This window comes from Caloenas nicobarica, chromosome 8 (assembly GCF_036013445.1).
Source record: "Caloenas nicobarica isolate bCalNic1 chromosome 8, bCalNic1.hap1, whole genome shotgun sequence".
NCBI classification, from domain to species: domain Eukaryota; kingdom Metazoa; phylum Chordata; class Aves; order Columbiformes; family Columbidae; genus Caloenas; species Caloenas nicobarica.
Window position 1 is genome coordinate 13,010,555 of NC_088252.1, and position 22,215 is coordinate 13,032,769.

Genomic DNA, 22,215 nt, shown 5'->3' on the forward strand with positions numbered 1-22,215 from the left:
GAGAAATTTTTAAGTTCTCTTCTAGCATAAAGTTATCTGTTAACAAGCCATTTTAATGTTTCACAACCCCATATTCCTAGCTGTAATGACACCAAAGCACTGACCCATAGATGCTCTCCTCATAAGTAGACTCTTAAGATTGAAGATGAATACTAAAAACCAGCATTTCAAATAAACCCACAACATGTCTTCTGAAGACATCTAACAGCACTGGCATATAACTGTTATTATCTTGAATAGTATTCTAGAGTTTCAGTAAACACCGTTGATTATGATTTGTTACTATACAGGAAAGCAACTAGAACAAATTTCTGCAGACCTAACACACCTCTTACAAACACTATAGCTAATGTATAGGAAACATATTACTTGGAGAGGTTCCATAGGAACACAAGATACAAAAAACACCTGTCGACTTGCAGTGAAGCCTTTACCTTTCTTCTGACAGAAAAGCCAACAGGAAATGACTGACACTTTTCCATATCTTTGAAGCAAACAGAGGAAATAGACAACTACAGAACAAGCCTGCATTGGCTTTTACTTAACACCCAGAAGCACTCCTGAAGGATACTGAACTGTGATGCAGGCTACAGAGAGGAAAAGAAAATGAGTAAACTTAAGTACCCCAATAGGCTCCAGGGCCACTAATAGCATACAAGGCAAACCAGTAACAACCCCTGTTAAAAATGGAATTGAACACTTCGCAAGAAAACGGCTTCCTTAATCTACTTGCATAAGCTCCAGAACTTGTTTGGTTTTGATCGGGGGTTTTTTTGGTAGTTTTTTTTGCGGGGGTTTAAAGCTCTTTGCAAGAGTCTTGGTAGTACAGTAAGTGCTCTTGCACTCCAATTTCCTGAATATTTAAGGATATGCCTAGCACCTCTGCTGTAACACTCCATTATAATGCCTGTTATCCGCTTGGAGTTAAGTACACTGGTCAGCATACTTTCTCTTTTGTACCATGGCCCAAAAACCAGCACTGCAGCAAGCCAGCTTCTCAAAATCACAAAGACTTGCTGCCCTGAAGTCAGTATTAGGCAAAAGCGGGGGAAGAAGCAAGAGACAGAAGGATGTTTATATGCCTTGTAAATTCAGAACATTTTCTTCCGGTAAGTTGCACATCTTGCCAGCCAGAACCCAAAGTGCAGTGTACTTATCAGAAAACGTTAGGTTTAAGACTTCAGATTTGTATTTCTTCATTGCAATGCAGGTAACATTAATTTACTTGATAGCTGTATCTGTGACAAATCTAGTCAGTTAAATACGCAGGCATACAACACATTTAAGAGTTGATAATTAAATTTCAACTGAACTGAAGAATCTACTGCATATGGTTCAGTAACTACTGATTTGGTTTGGACCTACATTACTTCATTTTAAATTGATCTCATAGCTGCACCTCATTTTTGCTCACTGCTCACAAGGTTATCCTCATCTACCCACAAACATACACACCTATTTTCTTGCCTTGCAAGCAAGCACTTGCAAGTACTCCATTACTTCTACTACTTCACCAGCTGACTCAAATTTATTATTAAGATTACTTTTTAGTTCAGTTAGTTGCTTTAAACTGAGTCTTGTGCAGCTGATTTTGACACAATAGTTTTTACTATACTCTCTAAGCTCAAATAGTTATCCACTCTGCCCAGTTCCCCAGTTCCGCTGGAGTCGCCACCTCCAAACATAAATTTCTTATCAAAGCTCCAGGCAGGCAGAAGCTTGTATTTTGAGTTCAGCAGCCTCTCACTCCTTCTGCTTGTAGAAATAGTTCATGGAATAATTCAGGGAGTGGGTACAACAACATACTCAAGTTTTACTATAAAACTTTTCTGTAAGATCTCCCAAACCCTCATCATCCCTCCCGCTCCTTCTCGACAACAAATTTCAATATACAAACAAGGGAAAAAGATATTGTCCGATGAGCTGCAAGGCAGACACACTTCAGCTGTGTTCATGCAAATCCTGGGTTATTCAGCTGCATGAAAGCATTAGCCTTAAGGAATGACAAGCTTTTCTTCCAACATAGAGCAAGTTACCACTTATTTTCTTATCTGCTTCCATCTCTACCTTCTCCCCATTAATGGCCATAAGTTGTCAACATGATGTAAAGATGCTAGAGTACACTGAGGCTTACCTGCCGCACTGCATCTAACGATGTACAATTCACATGGTGACTTTTACCAGATTAACTTCTTTTGATACAGAAACCACACAAGATTTCACCAAATCATACATCAAGCTGGACTGTATTCTTTTTGTATTCTCTCCAACCAATGCTAAAGAAAAAAAATTTAAAAAGCAACAGACTGAGAAATACATGCTAAGTAGAGCAAATTTGGTACATACAGAAGTCTTCGGGACAAACGAGATTTTACAGCCTCCTCGTATTGTAACGTTACATCACTGCTAGGAAGACAGAAAACCAGGTATCAAGGAAGTTTCTTCTTAAAACAAGCACGTTAGGTGGTAAGGAAACAGATTTCTACACCTCCTTCACCACAGGATTTCTACAAACTTAAATAGCTGCATCACTTTTGTCAGTTCTCTTGGAAGACATTAATAATTGATGGGAAGAGAAGCAGAGTTTAACAGCATACAGAGGCAAACTCCTCTTCAGATCTGATGCCTTTTTTGATGCAGAGTTCAACTGGAATACAAGAGTTAAGTTAGAATCATTATAATAGCCTTGGTTGGAAAGGAGCTCTCAAAATCATCTGGTCCAACCTCCTGTTGAACATAAATCCTTAGATTACATTAGAGCTCTCTCATTCTGAGACATGACAACAAAACATATTCTGAGTTTTGAGCAACAGCAAAAAAGCAATCAGTGAATCATGAGAGATACCCTGAAGAAAGGGGAAAGAAAATATGCCAAATTAAATACAACATGAAACCATCACGCCAGACATAAAGGCATGCAGAGAAGACAGTAACAGACTATCAGAAAATAGTATTTTTAGCAGAAGCATTTGATAAAAAGGTCATGCAATAGGTGTCAGCTCAAGTAACCTGAGATCTCAGATGTAGATGTAAATGTAGATGTGTAGATGTACAGGTGTGCAAGGACACACTCCCCATCCCCACCCAAGGACAACCTCTCCAAGAAGAAACGAAACATTGCAACTACTCAAAACTATAGAGAAGCACGGGTATCGCTGGCAGGTGGCTTTATAATGAGTCAACAGTACAACTGACTGCCCAAGAATTTTAACAGCTCAAGAACCAAGGGAAACCTATGGATGGAGGGGAAGGCCACAAATTAACCAAAAAAAAGCACCTGCAGAAGTTAGCCAGTAGAACATTCAGGTTCATTTGGACAGTCTAAAGCAACCGAAAAAAATGCTGCTTGTGTTCTATTCTGTATATGATTGTACAGGACAGAAATATAAGCACCAGAGTCTCAGGTGTTTATACAACTAGTGTCCCCAGGTCATGGCACACATGAATCCATAGTGTCATTTCATTACTGAAGAAATAATCACCATTTTAGTACACTGAGAAATCAGAGCAGGACTAAAGCTTAACTAAATTCTTGCAAGCTGGTTAAGGGAGCCAGCTGATGTTAAAATTGTAAAAGCCTTTATCTCCTATACTCCTTCCCTCTGGAAGACCAGAAGCTGCAGTCTGAGGAGAAAAAGGAGCTGCACGGAACAAATATAATGCTGTCTTGAGGCATCCCTCTTCGGTTCTGCCACCTCACTGCTTAGTTTCTCGTATGTTCATCAAGGACAGAAATATTACAAGTTGTGCTCACTCTTTAGACTGCATTTTGGTTCACAGAAGTACACAAGTATCATTCAGATATTAGATCTTAATCCAAAAAAATAAGTTAAGAAAAACAGAAAGCATTTCATTTTCGCATTCTGTATCTTTGGAAATTAAACGTGTTGTCAACAGCAATTATTCCTTTCATTTTTGGATGCATCAGCAATGAAGTTTATTATAAAAAACAATCTCTTAGTACATTTATTTACAAGGGTAGATAACAACTTAATTCAAAGAATCTGCCTTTGTAAAAGAATTCAAATAATTAAGTTGTTCTTTTCCAATAAACCAAGTTTGTTACCTATCCATGTCACCATTTGTAACACATCCAAAGCGGTTCAATGTAAGTTTTCCACCAGTGTATGGTTTGACTTCAATTCATTAACAAAGGAAGGGAATGTTCTCTCAGTGGCAGAATGCCAGGACTCCACACTTCAGGAAAATATTTTCATGTTTACAACATCTGTAATTTCCCCATCTTCAGTGCTCTGGGTTTTTTTGGTTTTAAGCAGCTAAATGCTACAGTCAATTCTGCAGCAGCTTTTTTCTGCTCACAAATATAAAGATTATCAAAAGCATAAGAACCCAGACACTTCAGAATCCATCTATGTTCAGTAAAAGAATTCAGTTAGAAGAAGGATTTGTTATAACACAGAGAGCTGGCACATATAAACATAGCAAACATTAGGTGCAGAAAACCAAACCAGTTTTTGTCTTTTTGTTGACAGATCTTTTTCCCTTTTAGTACACCAATGGGAAAGAGAAAAGCAAATAACAGGTGTGTTCAAAGTTTATTCTTTGTACAGTTGTGTCACAGCAAAATTCCTCTGGCACATCAGATACTATAGCAAGAGCTTGACCACATCTACAGGAACCTTGAATTTACTGTCACTGACAAGCTGACAGACAGTGAAGTTTACACTACGAAAGTCTTAATACACAATTTTGCTACCTGGTGCTAATAATACAAGTGTGCATCCAACCTGTTAGCAACAATGGCAATAACACTTTTTTCCTTTTTTAAATTAAACAAAAGCAACTGGTATCTCCAAAGGAAAAGACATTTTCCAGCAGCCAAATTCTAACCAAAATCCTATTTGTAGTGTGAATTTATGTAAATTCTTCTGGTTTTTAGCACACTCCCAACAAAAACAGTCAAAAGCAATAGAAGTAAAATCTCATATGTCCTTCATTTTCAGCTGCTCTAGAAACCCTTGTCTAGTAGGAGCCAAGATTCACTATCTGTGCCATGGCTTAAGCTTTCACTAACATCACAAAAAAAAACAAAACAAAACACACCACACACAACATGCTGCCTGGCAAGCTTGAGGGAGAACATTCTCTTCAGAAGGGAGGAATGAATTTGAATGAGGAGCTTTTACCTTCTGCGAGATAACCTGAATTCAAGCACAGAATCTTGCATGAAGTACAGATCAGTGATGCTGCCAGAAATGAAGACAAGCCAGTAGGTAGGCAGTCAAGATCAAGTTAACAGATGTGGCAAAGTTGGGGCAGGCGGCATGTATTGCCAGTGAAGAGGAAAAAGTCAGTTGAGCGACTAGGGCAAATTTCAGTTTAGAAGCTAGATTTCAGTATTGTCATGCAGGTGACCCAGGAAGTACTCAAAAGGTTATGACCTACTCCAAGTCTGTCCTGCCCAGTGCTTAATGCCCAGTGGCCTTTGAGCTGCACAGCTCAACTTCAACATTATGAGTTTGAATATAGAACCTACTGCTACACCACCAAGCCTTGTCCCTATTCTAACCCCATAGACCAGATGGAGCCTTATTTGCAGTTTGCCATTCACCTGCATCTGGCACACACAGCCCTTAAGTAAAATCAAGTGCAACAGCACTACAAGACAAATACTGATATGGTACATACCCATGTCCTACCTGCAGAGCTTGTTAGACAACACATGCCATAAGTTTCAGCACAGCAGGTTGATTGAGCCTTGCCAAGTTCCTAAGCAACTTTTGCCAAGCTGTCTTACATTACAGAGAGACCTAGTGAGCTCAGTGGCTAGTAAAACATGGTTTGGTGACCCAAAATCTAAATTAACATAACACAATCTCTGCAGTCTTTTAGACAACTCATTGGGGAGGTGCAAACAAAATAGAACTTTAATTAGCCACTAGAATGAAGAAATTCAGAGACTAAATCTTACAGAAGTTACTGCTAGAAGAAGAAATGCAAAAAACAGTTATGTACACAGAGGGGAAGGGGGAAGGGGAATGGTGAAAGGGGAGTACTAGGGGAGTACTCACCTGTTATCTACTTAACTAGAACAGCTATCAAGTTTTTGCATCTTCAAAATCTCATTTGGAAAAGTTTTAGACAAATTAGGAGGATCTCAGGAGTTTTCCTTTTGTTTTTCTAATCACTGATATTTAGCAATGACTCAAGCCAAGATCTGTTGAGGCTTCCTTTGCTAGGCTGTCTCAAGCAAGTTATGCTATCCTCCTCAGCAGACTTCTACCCAAATGCTACACAAAAAAGGTCACAGGCTTAATGCATAGCAAGATCCCTATGTCACATGATACAATCTGGGAAATGGTTTAATTGTAGTTGATGAGGAAGAAATCCAATTGAAACAGGTTAAGTTTCCGGCTTCCTCAGCACTGGATCTGCATAAGGATCTGTAGCTATCACAAGGATACTGCAACAAAGAGATTAAAACACATCAGATTGCTAAACCTTAAGGTAGTGCTCAAATCAATGGCATCTTGGAATTACGTACCACAGATGCATCTTCTCGACCAAAGAAAAACAATTTAAACATTGACATTATATCTTGTAATGATGTAATTAAGACTGAGCTCCAATACGCATACCAAATTACTGACATAAGCACAATTAAAGACATTTACCTTGTATGAAATCATGAGCCAAACTACCTACCAAATATCTGTATAGATAAACAGAAGTTCTGCATAAAGCTGAACAAAAGGAAGTCACAACCAAAGAAACACAGTTAAACAGTAAGAATTAAGCTGTCTTTAAGCAGATCCTATCACTGATACGATCAGGACTTTACAGTGCTCAGAGCTGTTCTTTCATGGTAGCTCCACAGAAGAACATACAATATTAGCTTTCACAACTGCATTTTAGGATGGTTCCAACCTTTACAGTCATGGAAGTTGTCAAAAGCCAGAGTATCATGGCACACTTAATTGATCAGACTGTCTACTCCACATATGCACACCTTTTCAGTACTCAAATAAAACGAGGAATTGTACATGGGGTCACAGAGCTTGGGAATGGCAAATGAGTGCCCCAAGAACCTGAATAGTGTTAAGATGCTGAACTTGAGCAAATATAAATATTAGAGCTCTTTCAAATGCTTTTTAGGAGGATGCCAGACTTAGTCTTAATTTCAAGCTAGACAAGAACTCACCATCACAAACTTAAATACAGACAAAAAAGTCTACTACAAATTCCTCTCTTCCTTCCCATATCTGCAAGTAACACCAGCTCTTCCTCCTACTTTACCTCACCGATGACTCTTACCTTCTCTTTCTCAGGCTACCCACAGACTTCCCTTGCATAAGCAACAACTATAACCATGTCTGTATTTTATAGTTCAGTAGATTAACACAGGGTCATAGCATGGCCAGGTCTGCCAAAGCCTGAATTCCTTGCTGATAGCCAGTTGCTTCAGAGCTGGAAGAAATGTTACTTACTTCCTGGCAAGGAGATATTTCAATAGATGCTGCCTACAACCGTTCAATGCTTTTTGTTACCTCCCAGCTAACTACTGCTCTGTGATACACTGAAAGGATTCATATATCACCAGTAACACATAACACCTATCAGAAGAACACAAAGTTTCTCCATAGCTCCAAGATACTTAGAATAAGCAGAGCTGTAGGCTTTCTATAGCTTGATTTTAGGACCAACATTATTATTTAATAACTAGATATTACAATAGTTGATTTGATATGCCTTTGATCTTGTAATTTGCTCTGTGACCCAATCAGAATATTCAGGAGCTGTCTCCTATACAAGTGATTTTTAATTCTACACTAAAGCTTAATTATGTCTTATGAGCAAACCTACAAACTATCACCCTCAAACACCATGTTGATTCTGGTCTTGCCTAGGACTGGAAGAGAATAAGGTGGGCAAAAGAGGAGACGAACACAGCATTTGTTCAAAGTACTTTGTGTGTACATCAAAGATGGAATACTCTGGAGCAAAGCTATCCAGCCATCTTGCTATGTTCCTGAAATATATTTTTACAACCATGAAAAAAATCATATATTGTTAGGATGACACTGAATTGGAAGCAAACTTCACTTAACTCCTATGCAAGATGTCTTGGTTTTTTGTTCTGTTTTTCTTCCCACAAAATACTCATATAGCTTCAGAACTATTCCACATGTTATCATCTTTACTATTTATCTTAAGCCATTTAATAAAATGCACTAGTAAGGGAGACAAGACAAACAGAAGTATATTTGACCAGAGAGGGCAGCTTCATCACCATGCAAGATAGAACAACTCTCTTTACAACACTTGAGTAAAACACACACAGAGAATGGAGTAGCTTCAGGGAAAGATTTAAAGAATATGAAGTAGCCAGGCTTGTGAAGGAAAAGGGAAGATACCTGTAGGCCCAGAAGCGAGTACGGTTTCATCCTTCCCTCCCCTCCACACAGTATCTTATCACATCAAATGCAAAATATAGGTATTTCATGGAAGCTGCAGCCTCTCAATCTGTTTTGCTAATCAAAGGTGCTCAGCTAGGAGCATGCATCTCCCCATCCCACATATGATTAAAGAGCAACTAAGCATTCTAGTAATCACAGTATCTTCACTACCTCTACTTCCCCACTTCAAGTTTTTGAAATGAACATTTTCTCCCATCAGTTACCTCCTAGCACCTCCAATGCCCATTAGCTACCCAAGATGACAAGTTAACTGTACTAACTTTGGGTCTTCTATGCTTTTCAAACTATTTGTATGTTTTCTTTGTATTTAAATGCTCCCCTAGCAGAACAGCTTTGAGACATAGATACAATTTGAAAAGAGCCTTATCTGTTCCACACAAATTCCTTCCACAGAACTGAAAGTTAAATAGTTTGAAAACATTGCTCACCAAACTTGCAGTATACATTAAGAAATAGTTACAACTATTTCCTATTAAATGTCTATTTTGACTAATTAGAAAGTGGAGGGTATAAGATTTCTAACACTGAATTTTCAAATCAGCAGTCTGGTGGTGTAGTTTCAAGTATCAAGGAGAGCATATGCCATTAGCATATACTAATATGATAATATTTATTACATTAAACAGATGCATGATAATAGCCTGAAAGTTTCAAGGGTGCTTTTCTATTTTCAAGAAAAACATTTCAGATGTGGTATAGCAGTGTTTTATAATGGATACTTTCCTAACTAAAATGACAGCATAAACATTCTGTACATATTCAAGTACAACAGACATTCCAAGTCAAACATACCTTTTTTTATAACTCCACTCACTCTAAACTTAATAGTGGCTACACTTTCTTGTACTCTTCATGTAAAATTTAACTTACTACTAAAGCTCCGGTACAGACTGAGCGAAAACCTAAACAAGCCTGTCTTTAGGGCATTACAGGTACCTGTCTGCACTTCAGTTTTTTCAGCTGAACTCCACTGTATTGTCTGAAGAGTCCCACAGTACTGATGGAAATCGAAAACTGAACTAGATTTCTTGGGTGACATCCTAGTGAGTGCGGTCACCTAAATAAATTCAAACGGAAAGTTTCTGCAATCCAAAAACTAAGTGAAAGTCTTGTGTACTTGGTAGAGGGTAGCTTCCAACTACTACATATACTTATCCAAAGTTCATACCTTTGAGTAAGTCATTATTTCAAGCCCCTTCTCTTAGACAAATATCCTAGAAGGTACGAGTATAGAGCATAATTATTAGGGTCACTCTGATGCCTGTGTAGGCCATTTTCTTATTAGAATTCAGCACATCAGATTTCAGGAGATGGTCAAAAAATACAGAAAATGGCACCTGTACAAGTTTATACGGACAATTTAAAACCTGACACTTTGAACTATCACCATGACCAATAAAAGTTTTCGAATTCTGCTGAAGCAACCTGAAGTTAGATCAGGTTCTCCTCCACTTTTCTACCACAAATGCTACTCCAGTCTATGCAAGTATAAAGAACAAAGCAGCTTAGATGACAGCCAGTCACAAATCTGTATTTTAAAATTCTTCCCACCGCAAAGCTGGGCCACCAAACTTCCCAGCAACACAGCAAACATACACCAATAATAAATGCAACTCTAGTTTGTTGCCATAACCTGGAATACTATTAACTAGTAACAAACTACCTTGATTTTTGGATGCATCTTGACTTAACTTAGACAGTTACTTATATTCTATACTACACAACTTACTGTATTCCATAGGTTGAGCTTCTGCTTCTAGCTGCCACAGGTCTAGATTTGCACTAGCCGCCTTCTGGTTTTGATACTGTCAACAGAAAGACCAAACCCTTCTGAAGTAGGCTTTTTTTAACAAGTTAAATAATGCACGTAAAGTTTACAAGCCCCAATTCAGCTATGTCTCACATAAACAACCTGAGAATCAGAGGAAATACAGCAGTTTGCATCTTCTCTACTTGTCATACTCAGTGATCTCATGAGTCAATAGGCACAGAACTCTAGGTCCTTGAATTCCCAGCCTCACCTGTTCCAAGCGCGTGTTAAGCGTGCCAGGTTGATGTCTTATGAACACCTTCCCTTAAGGGAACTAGGGATGGAGATCCCCATGGGAGCAACTATCTTCATGGTACAGCTGTAACATTTTCGACAATATCACTAGAGCCACGAGTATAAAAACTGAACACTTATGCACACTTTTGCACTGTGTTTTTTCTCCTTATGTTAGCCTTCAGCTGGCAACTAGATATTTTAGGCTAAAAGTCAGTCATTTAAAGTACTCCAATCAAAAGTGATCCAAAAAACACAGTAAGGAAGAATTGTCCCTCTGCTTAAAAAAAAGTTAAAAAGAGATCCTATTAGCGCTGACAATATTTCTAGGAAAAGGCTCTCTCCTTTCCCAAGAAACCAAGATTTAAGACTGGTTCTTTCAAATACTTTTCACAGGACAAAATACCTTCCCCTTCATTATGTCAGTAGTACCATGAAATTATATTTGTTTACTCCATGAACATATGCAAAGAGACATTCTCACTGAACCAGAATTTAGCAAAAGAGTACAAGTACTCTTGATGAGAAGCACCAATCTACAACTTTCTTCCCCATCAGTTTCAAAGCTGTACTACAGCAAACACTACAGTAAGAGCATTTTTGTCTAAAGTACTTCCATCTTTTAGACATAGCTGGATTTAAAATACTCACAGCTACATGAATGTGGAGTCGGAGGCCCAATGTTGAGAAAAATAGTTGGGAGTGACAATTTCTGTAAGCTATGGGTGCTTAAACATTTGTAACACTTGAAGGCAGGCAGTAATCTTAAACTTCTGATGGAATTAAATCTTGAAACCCTAATTCAGTCATGATAAGACATCAGTAAATTCCAGAATGGAAAGATTTTTTTGATAGCAGAAGTCAGTACACTTGCTACTATTTCCAGGCTTCTAGAAGAGAGGTCATTTATTATCTTATTTCTGTTTTGTTAAATCCAAGGCTACTTAAACCTATTTAAACAACCAATTGCTGCTAAGTAGCATCCAAATATAGAATACATCACTGTACAAGTTTAGCAGAAAGTATTTCTAAAGATGAACAGACTATTACCCATAGAAGGAAACTATGAAATAAGACGAAAACTTTATTTTTGTTACAGCCTTGCTTATTTCAACATAACTACTCAGGTGATATGGTTATCTAAAGCCAGAGCTGTTCCCTCAAAACTCCATTTTTCGTCCAAAACTATCAAAACTTAGAAGTTCCCTTTCCTTTCCTCCTTCCCTTCTCCAAAATAGTGTCAAAAATATGGAACAGTAAATTATACTAATTAGACACTTGCAATGCTATGAAGTACAATAATATCAAGCAGCATGGAGATTCTATACCTCAGTACTAAAACAAAGAAGTTTTGCTATAAGCCAAGCCTTTGTCAGCTGACTTAAACATCAGTGATTAAACATTCCAGCTACTGACAGAACAATACTGGAGAAGAACTGAGGGAAGTGGCAGAGCAACCAATGCTTAGGGTTATATACCATTACAGAGTAACTGAGAATCCTGTAGTGCTTTTGTACAAGAAGTATTTCTCTGGAATACTCTATCCCGTCACAGTTGGCCTTGGTCAAGAGATACGAATTCCAGTTCAAAGAGCTGAAAAGTGCTCTTGCAGTTGACTAATAAAGCCTGCATTATTTAGCCTGGCAGCAAGAAAGTAATAAATGCTTTCTGTAAGTGCCAACAGTAAAACACCAAGAGAAGAAAATTACTTAAAATTAGAGGATAGCATTGATACAGTTAGCAGCCAAAACAGTTACGAGAAACTTTCAGGCTGGAAATTAGGCGATCTTAAATTTCAAGAAACGACATGCTGAAAGAACCCCAGGAGGACTGAAGAATTTAAAAAGCAAGCATAAAAACAAAACCAACACATGTACTTAGCTGCTTTTTAGATTGTTGCAAATTAGAGATTTAGGTGATGTACCAGCAACATTAGCAGATTACACTTTTGAGATTATGAGTACTCTCACTAAGCCTTACCTAGATAGTAGTACTTCACTGTCCCTATAACTAACAAATACCAAGTTCTGTTATACGAGATGCTCATGTTGCTCAGGACTGAGCAGCTCAGGTACAACAAGTACTTTTAAAGGCTCAGTTCCTAGAAAAGGCTAGTACCCCCACTTTGATTTTGATCTTGACCTTTGATCTTTCTTGCCAAGAAAGTCACTGGAACAGTGTTGCTGTTATCATAACACCTATTCTTTCTCAGAAGGTAAAAGAAGTCAGAAGACACTGCAATGAACCAAACTTATGTTATCTGCAGTTTGCCAACCTTTTCTTGTCCTGTCCCACGGTACCTACCACTGAAACTCTGTTGTGACTAAGGAAAGAAAACATGTCCCCACACCTTCTGCTTGGGGGGAGGAGGCAGAAGATAGCTCTCCACAAAGCAAGTTACTGCAGTAAGCAGCAAGTTCTAGGATTTAAAAATAAAAAAACCACAAACCATACACCACACTTTTGGATAGGTTTATTCTATGCAGAGGTTGTTTATCCAGCTTGATCCTTCTACTGCTGTGTCACTCTGTGCCCATATGTTCACATGTGATATCTCCCAAATGTGTGTGTGCGGGGGGGGGAAGGGGGAGGGAATTAAATATGCCAGAGTTGATACATTCAGAAAACCAAGCCAGCTACTTGATTTTTTGGAAAGAGCTCCATGTAGAACTAGCAGACAAAAACAGAGGAACACTACAAAAGTGTAACAGAGATTTTGTAACTGAGTTATTAACAACATTCCAGACAACTGATATTTCAGAATGGGTTACAGAACAGAAAAAGTCAAAATACAAATTTAACTGTTAGATTAATTAACAGTATCACCTGCTATCTAGTTTTGATTTGCCATCTTACTGAGCTGACTTTCGAAATAGCCTGACATTTGTTGAAGGAAAACAATATTGCAAATCTAAAAACCTGCAAGGAAGAAACCATTTCTTAGTTGAAGGGGAACAGCATTAAAAAACATTAAGCAATTTTGTGATGCACAGCAACCAACTTGGTTTACTTGTAATTAAATTTTTAAAGTGCTCCAACACCACTAAAACTGGATTATTAAAATTAATTCCAATAATAGTACAGGTGATATCTGACAGGGTTTCCTGTAATTTCAAGTGACCATTAAACTGCAACAATGAAACAGATATCACAAACAGAAGCAACACTCATTTAGAACAGTCAGACTGGTGAGAATAGGTCAACACTCATTTAGAACAGTCAGACTGGTGAGAATAGGTCAAGAGAGTTGACGAAGTGGTTCTGGTGACACTACAGGTGTTGCCAGGAGGAAGCATAGTTAGAATTTGAGCACAAGATCTCAATCTGATAGAAACCCAGACATCATGTGAACAAAATGCATGAAGTAAAGAGTTTTGAAATATAGATGATACAACTACTTTAAGTTTATCCATTGACATAAGTTATCTAATAGGAATCTACTTTATGTAAAACTAGAAGAATAGTGTTAACAGTTTTTGGCTAAATCTATGACAGGGGAAAAAGCCTGATGCACCCAGGGAATATACTTTATTACTCCAGACAACCTCTGAAAGTGAAGTGGCAACAAGTGTGTTCATTGCATTGTTAATTTGGAAATGACAGACTGAGAGTACTTTGCTTGTCACTTCAGTGGAGTCTCATAGGAAACTTAACACTTATTTTAAGTATGCTCTTAATTTTACTACATTTGTATTTACCTCAAGTTCCCAAGTATACAGTTCTCATGTTCTAGCTTACTTGAGTTCATTTGCATACAGCACAGTTAAGTCAATCTTCAGTGCCCATTCTGTTCCAACTCCAGTTCTATGTCAGCAGTATGTCAAGAACCCCCAAGCTATTAAAAGAAAAATTCCCATCCTTACTAATGGGACCACAGTGCTTGAATATTTAAACTTTAATGAAAGGCATTTAAGCAGTGCCACTTCTTCACATACTAAATTCCACAAAATTCATCTTGCCTCTCCACAGTCAACCTGAAGAGAGCTCAGCTTCCATTCTCTCCATGTAGCATTTAAATTTGCAGATTGAAGTGTACAACAGCATTTCTCTTAACAATGCTTCTCCTAATTCTAGTTACGAAGTGTTGACAAAAGTTTTGAGCTGGAGTCCTGTTACCCAGAGTCTAGTATAAAACATAGCTATGTTCAGTTGCAAGTCTACAAATACTTGAAGTAAATGAGAAATAAAAAGTATGCAGCAGGACTATATCAACTCAAAAGTTGTCATAGAAGAAATCTGAAGAAAGCATATTTGCTATCTTATTTCTGGCAAAGAAATATATTTGTTCTTCTGTCAAGCTTTTTTTTAACTGAGCAAGGGAATGAAACTAACTTCTTTAACTCCTAATCTTATGGTATAATGCAGATCTTCATTTTTACTACCAGTGTTTTACTGTAGAAAGCTATCTGCTAAATAAATCAGGGAGAATGCTACCAGAGTAAGATATGGCAGCACATAGTATCATTACATAAACATTAAAAACACTGTGGAACAGACTGTAGCAGATCTTTAAAGCACCACTTTTAACACTTGGAATCCTGACTTAAGTTTGCCGACATTATGCAGCTTCCATCACTTTATTTAAATGGGGGACAGTTGAAATTGTGTTTTCTCTAGAAATTTTCTAGTTAACTTCAAATCAAGTGCCGTTTTTATGTACACCAATGGTATTCCTGCCCCTTCCACTACGTGAATCAATGCACTTTGATTACTGGTGTTGCTTAAAGATCTGAAACCTAGCTATATAGCTACACAGCTGCTTCTCAGGTGCTATTCACTCAGGCTTATTCACACAGACTACAACTGTCTGCATGCTCTTGTTCCAGATTACCCACCTTCCACTCACCCCTTTACAAGGGACAAGTTCATCGAGCTATTATACCTGAAACAACTGCAGACGTCAGAACAAGTTTTAAAGATAAATTACAGTTCCCAGTCAGTGACTTGATTATAATGCAGTCTATCCTATAAATAAAGAGGATTCACTCTCTAAGGAAGGAAAAGCTCCAAGTTTGTATTCAGCATACAGCCTATTAACATGCACCTTTGGTTACTTTCTTCATTAGTTCTCTTTAAATGCACAACCACATCTCACCTGTGATCAGACGGTTCAGTTACATGGTACACACCTTCCAGGAAAGGACACTCTCTACACTGAATAAGCTAATTACATAAGGGATTCGACACTGGAAGACAGAGAGCACTATCAACATCGATAAGATGCCATCTTCTAGCCCTGATGTTAACCACATCTTACAATATTATCTTGTCCAAAAATAGGCATCTACCATAGATTCATATTCCACAAAGATACATGATGTAAGGACAGCTTCTCCTGACTAACTCTAGGAGCTGAAGTAAGGACCTGTTCATTATACCAGTATCAAGGACATTTAATGCAAGCCCCTTGATTGTCTGGGAGGGGGAGTGTGTGTATGCATATGTATGTGTTTTCCTTTTCCTTGGGGCAGGGGAGGGAGGCAGACATGGGGGGGGATGTTGAAATCCACCATCACTAGTGTTATTATGTAGTGTTTATATCTTTCATTTTCCAGTGCCTCAACTCATTTATATTGCTCCTAAAAAACAATGTTTTCAACTTCAAAAATACACTTTTATGTAGTATCTTCTATTTCCACATTTATTTACCTGTACTTCTACTTTTAGATCTAGGCAGTCTTGGACTGAGAGAGGATGTACAGAACAGACTTCAAGCTCATAAAAGCCCACAGTACAGAGGAAAGATCATTTCTCCTACCCAGAGTGGATAAGACAAACCATAACAAGCTCACAGCAAGGCAAGTAAGACAGAAGTTAGGGAGAAAGATGAGGGAGAACAAGACAGCACACATGCTTTCTAAAAGCAAAGACAGCATAAGACTAGACCTAGTTACCTTGGAGCATAAGTATGTACTAGATGGCCTATGAAGGTTTGTCCCAGGCCTATTTTTTCTAATGGTTTTACCTTTAGGAACCATCCCTAAAAATCAAAGTAAAAATGCTTCATTACAGTTACTGCCCTACATTTATAACAATTGATATTAACCATGCTTTAAAGACATAACAGTAGTCAGTCACAAATCTGAAGATGCACATTGCTGAAATTGAGTCTAATGCCCATCTCATAACTAAACAGCCTTCTAAAAGCTTAACACCTTTGTGCCCAAATAACACACGTACATCAGAAAACAAAACATGTTTGTATTCTTTTACTTCCACCTTCACAAAAGGCTAGCAAATAGTTGCCCTTCTTTACACCAAGGTTACTTATTTGGGTGTTATGCAATAAACAAGGTTTGTCGGTAACAACTTATTCTGAAAGCAGAATAAACATGAAATAAACCTTGCCTTTCAGATCTTTAAAAAGCCTGCTTGTTCAAATAGCACCAGGGACCTCAACTTCCATTTTGAATTACCAAATTGCTCCCTACAACTCATTGTTCACATTCCAAGAGATGACTCAGACCCTTTCATACCTCTTAAGAAGGCCAAATCTTTCCAGTTCAGCACGCGCACTTTATTGCGGACACCACCACAAAGCAGACCAATCCGTTCAAAAAATACTGAGACACTGGTTTCTTTCCCCCGGCTCCATAAGACAGCGTTGTACTGCTACACATTACAGAATGCTTCCAGTTTCCTCTCCACACATACCTTTGTAGGTTGGTTGGCATTTTTTTCATTTCTTAAGAAGATGGTGCTATTTTATCAGCACAGAAATCAGTTAAAAACTATTTATTCAAGATTTGAGTGGTGAGCAGTGCCAAGTGATCCCTACAGGTCCTTTCCAAACTGGCTTACTCAATGAATCATGACAAGGGAGGCTTTTTTGGAGCAACTGAAGGCAACTATGGCTTGAGCATCATTCCTAATTCTTCTCACACATAGCAAAGTCCAGTATATACATCACTGTGATCAACTTTGTTGATATATACCTAACTTTTCCAGTTTTTCTATATAAAAGTCTTCACTTAAAAACTTGACTATCTATTGCACTTATACACAGCAGTTTCCTGCCATATTTGTACTGAGTATGTTCAGGAGTCAAGACTGGCAACAGTCAATACATTGCGAGGCAAACCTTATTATAGACAGTGCGAGTAAACAGATTGGTTATGTGTGCTCGAACCCTGGCTGCCAGACAGAATTAAAGGAGAATATGACTGCATATTTACAGTTAGATTCTACCAATGTGATGAGCAAAATTTTATCACATGGCAGGATTAGGAGAACAATTGCTTTTCAAAACTAACCTTCACACTGAAGTAACCACCACTGGTATCTGCAAGCATGCAGTGGGGAAGCCAGCTGTCTTAGTGCTGTCTTTCACACGGACTGTGAGCTTGATATGTAGCTAGAAATCTATTTACTGAAGATTGACAAAATGTTTTAAAGTTAATCATTTTGTTAAAAAAAGACATCCTGAAACAAGCAGCTACATACAATCATTTTGTCATACTTGATCACCAGTGAGAAATCCGAAAACAGTTTTGCTCCTTGAGAAACATTATTTCATGTAAACTGAAAAAAATATCGGGGGGGGGGGGGAGGGGAAGAAGTTAATGTGACTTTGTTTTACAGTTACCGACCTCATGTCCCAAAATAAAACTTAGCTACGAAAATGCTCAGCAAGAAGCTGGTTGATATACTACCATAAATCTGCTATGATACTACGTGTAGTTTAAAATATTAAGAGCAAATTCAAAGCATAACTTCTTCAGAAAATAAACCCACTGACCCAAAGGTAATCTGTTACCCTACAGAAAAATTCAGATGTAGTACTGCCTTCAGAGTCATTACTGGATAGGGCACTGACAGCTTGATGAAAAGTTTCCACTATTAAGAATGTAATAGAGTCCAGAAAGCGTTTTATAGGAAGTGTTAGTAATGTAATGGGTGATGACACAGATCATCCAACAGGCCAATGGGAGATCCCAGAAACATTCCAGGTTAAGTTTTTGACAATGTGATAGTACACCATGTTGTACAACTTGCGGATTTGTTTATACTTTGTCACAATAATTTAGTATCAGTGTGTCAGAAGACAGAACCATGATCAGAAGTGCTCTACATGATGCTTACTAATTAGCTTGTGAAAAAAATATAGCATGGCCTATAAATATACGATTAACACAGATAGTTCTGAGATTCATTTACACTGCAAAATACAAACATGTAGGTTAGTCAAACAATAACTTCCCTACCCATGCTTCAGCTTCACTGCATAGAAATAGAAACAACTTAGTCAGATTACCTTCCTGGATTGCCTCAGAGTAAATAACTGTATTTATCAGTGATGTAAGGACCTACAAAAAATTTATAATGGCTTCATTCAACAACATTAAAGTAAACCGTATTACATTTTTGCTAAACTGCTGCAGAAGGACTACAGTCGTTTTGTTGCCGATAGCTTTGGGCCTCAAATTTAGGAAAGACTTTATAAGAACAAGTTTCCGTTACAAATTTTTTTTCTATAATATTTGGATTCTGGGCTTGAAGACAAAGTGCAATATTAAAAGTAAAATAAAAATAAATTTGGGCATGACTCCTGACTGAGAATGACAGTTCTGATTATTCATTTACTGGGAAGATACAGGATGTTTCCTTAATGGTTGCTTTGGCCTGAAGAACTTCTGTAAGACATCAAAAGACTCCATTTTCATAAGCCTCTTACTCAACAGGTCAACACTCTTACTGAAGTAGACCTGCTATATTAATAAGTAATAATGCCACACAGTGGATGACCTACAATTTTTCTACTAACAGCAAAGACTTGCTTAGGCTCCTACCTATGGAGCCATATGGATACTCAAGAACATTCAGACTTAAAGTTGCCCATTCAAGTTTACTACTCCCAATTTTTTCAGAGACAACATAGGAGAGGGGGGGGAAAAAAAAAAAAACAACACACCACACACACAAACGAAAACACACATACCCAAACAGATTACCTATATTTCTACCACAACAGCCGGATAGACCAAACAATAAACACTAAAGATACTCTTTCATTTTCAGATCAAAAATACTGACAAGCAGCTACATTTTACAAATATAGAAACTATTACAAGTTATAAACATGTAAGTTTCTGAAAACCAGAACTATTATTTACAGTATTTACTTAACTAAACACTGGTTTTAAACTTCTCAGTTCAAATATAACATTGTTAAAATACTAGCTGTAAAAACTGAATACTAATATTTTCATAAACACATTTAATTCCTATCATTATTTAATAAATAGGTTACCAAACAACAGAAAGGTATACAGTTATATTTTAAGTACTGCCTTCATGTTCATTATATTTATATATAAAAACGTATATTTTAAAACTTGTAGCATAACAAAAAACTCAAAAACATCACAAATCTGTTTGAGCAGAAATCAAACACCAAAGAAACAGCCCTGTACAATTAGAGGTCTAGTCTTGGGAGTGGGAGGGAAGAGAGAGCAAGAACTGGAGAGAAGAGGATACACCAGAGATAAACAGAAGTAATCACAGCCAATCCTTTTAGCTTTTAAAGGCTTACAAACAGTATATCCACAATGACAGTTTCCCTCAGAAAAACTTGTAAAACTCATTTAAGTAATTAGAATGCCTCTTCTTTCTCATTATGAAGGACGTACTTCATATTTTTCAGGTGGTAACTACTCAACAACTCTGTCAGCTTTTAAAGCACCAGGAAGCTCAATATTCATAACACACACAATACATAAACTGTGGAAGTTACCTTGTTTGATTAAACTTTTGTGCGATGGTGTTAGAACCTCTAGATCAATATTATTTCTGCTGAACAAGGTAGAAAAAAAAAGCACCACACACACTAAACAGTCTTTTGAAAAAAAAATACTTCAAATTAAAATTATTATTGGATTGCTACACATAATAAAACCACCCTCAAAACAAACTGCACACACTCTAAAAGCATTCCCAAGTTGTATGCCTGGCTTACAGAATAAATTTAGGCCAGTACCAAGCACTCATTTCTTCCCTGTGTGTAAATGCGACACAATCAGGCCTCACATGCAGGCCTCTCTCTCCAATACAGGCAGGACCTTTGTTCGATACGTCGATGTTTTTCCCCCAAAGCCCTTGACATAACTTTCCATTCTTTCCCCTATTATTTTCCGGTTCACAGTCTAGACTTTCGGACTCCCGTGCTGTGAAAACCCCTTGGCTGCCGAGAGAGCCAGTTGCGCTAAGAAGGGGGGGGAAGGGGAACAATAAAAAAGTTGAACAGCAGGAAGACAGGCCTACAGGTCTGGCGAAAGCCCCGGTATCGGCTGGTTTCCCAGCCCCACGTAACCGAAGCGGTGACCAGCAGGCCGGTGGCGTCAGCTCTACCGGCACCTCCAACTTCTCCCCCTCGCCAGCCCCCCCGGCGCCCCGGGAAGGAGGAAGAGCCGGGCAGGAAAGGCAGAACCCAGCGTTTGATCAGCCTCCAAGTGCGACGCATTATGCAAGCGAACGCGAGGACCAGGCAACTTGCTTCTTGACGGAAAGCAACAAAAACATCGGCTCTAAAACATTAACTGCGAAAATGACCCCTGTCGTGGGCAGCCAGCACTGTGACTCCGACCCCACAGGCGCCTCCATTCTCTCCCCACCTTCTTCCTCCCCCCCACCCTCCCCCAAAAGCTTGTGAAATATGGACGCCGGCCGATTATTTAGCATTTTTATCGAGCCGGGCAGAGGGGGAAGAAAGAGGAGTTGCTATTTTTTCCTTTAGGATATTCGATAGCTCCTTCAAGGAAAAAAAAATTAAAAATAAAAAGAAAGGGCCACTAGGGAAAAGGGGGCCAACCGGAGGGGAGGGAGGGAGACGACGGGGAAGGGCACACAAATCGGTACGGCAGTGTCAACACTGACACTGCCCTTTTGTATCAGCAGCCACCCAGGGCCCGGAGCGGGGAGGCCGCGCTCCCCCAGGCCGGGCAGCCCGGCGAGGCGGCGGGCAGCAGCCCTGCCCGGGGCCGGGGGAAACGGGCTGTCCCCGGAGCAGCCTCCGGTGACTGCCTGGCCATTTTGTCAGCTCCATTTCCACCCCTTCCCTGCTCACCGAGAGCCTCCCCTCCCCTCGCCCCACCACACACCTCTGGGCTTCCCCCCCCCACACACACTCTCACCAGCGCGGCGTCGTGTCGTTCCGTCCCCGTCACCCGCCCCCCCCCATCCGTAACAATGCTCCGGGATGGCGCTGCTCCCCTCCCCCTGCCCCGGGCCGCCGGGAAAGGCGGCTCGACTAATGCCGGGGATGACACAACAGGCTCGGCCGGAGGCTGCCGAGGGGCCCAGCGCCACGCCGCCCCGCGCCCGCCTCCCCGGCGCCCCCTGAAAGAGCGGAGGGGCCCTGGATACCTAGTTTGTCCCGATGCGGCCTCCGCAGACGCTCCGTGCCTCCCTCCTCCCAGCAGCAGCCGCCTCTCTTCCCTTCAATTATCAGCTGAAGCCGCAGCACCGAGCAGCGCCTCGTCCGCCACCTCCGCCGCCGAACCCCCTCCAGCGGCGCGAGGGGGAGGCTGGGGGACTACTTTCTCCCGGCGCCGGGGCCCCGCCGGGGCCCGCGCGCCCCCCGCGCCGACGGGCGGTCCCTGGCCCGGCTGCCGCCCCCCACGCAGCCCCCGCGGCGGCCGTGTACGCGCCCCGCTCCCTGCGCTCCGCGGGCTCGGCGTTCGGTGCTCAGTATCCCTCCGCCGGGGTCGTCACCCCTGGGTCCGCGCGAGTGCCTCC

The 22,215-nt window shown here is 39.7% G+C and overlaps 1 protein-coding gene across 9 annotated transcripts in view; it reads right to left on the reverse strand.

The window, feature by feature from the left end:
• Nucleotides 1-22,072, reverse strand: part of TRIP12 (thyroid hormone receptor interactor 12) — a 79,674-nt gene extending 57,602 nt beyond the window's left edge. For 6 of the 9 annotated variants that reach the window (XM_065639578.1, XM_065639577.1, XM_065639575.1 and 3 more), the window contains exon 1: nucleotides 21,844-22,072. The gene's annotated coding sequence lies outside the window, so the exon portion shown is untranslated. Of the gene's footprint in view, nucleotides 1-2,134; nucleotides 2,225-10,167; nucleotides 10,244-21,611; nucleotides 21,655-21,843 lie in introns of those variants that run through there. The other 3 variants (XM_065639571.1, XM_065639572.1, XM_065639573.1) reach the window with 3 other exon arrangements.
• Between the last annotated feature and the right edge of the window lie 143 nt (nucleotides 22,073-22,215).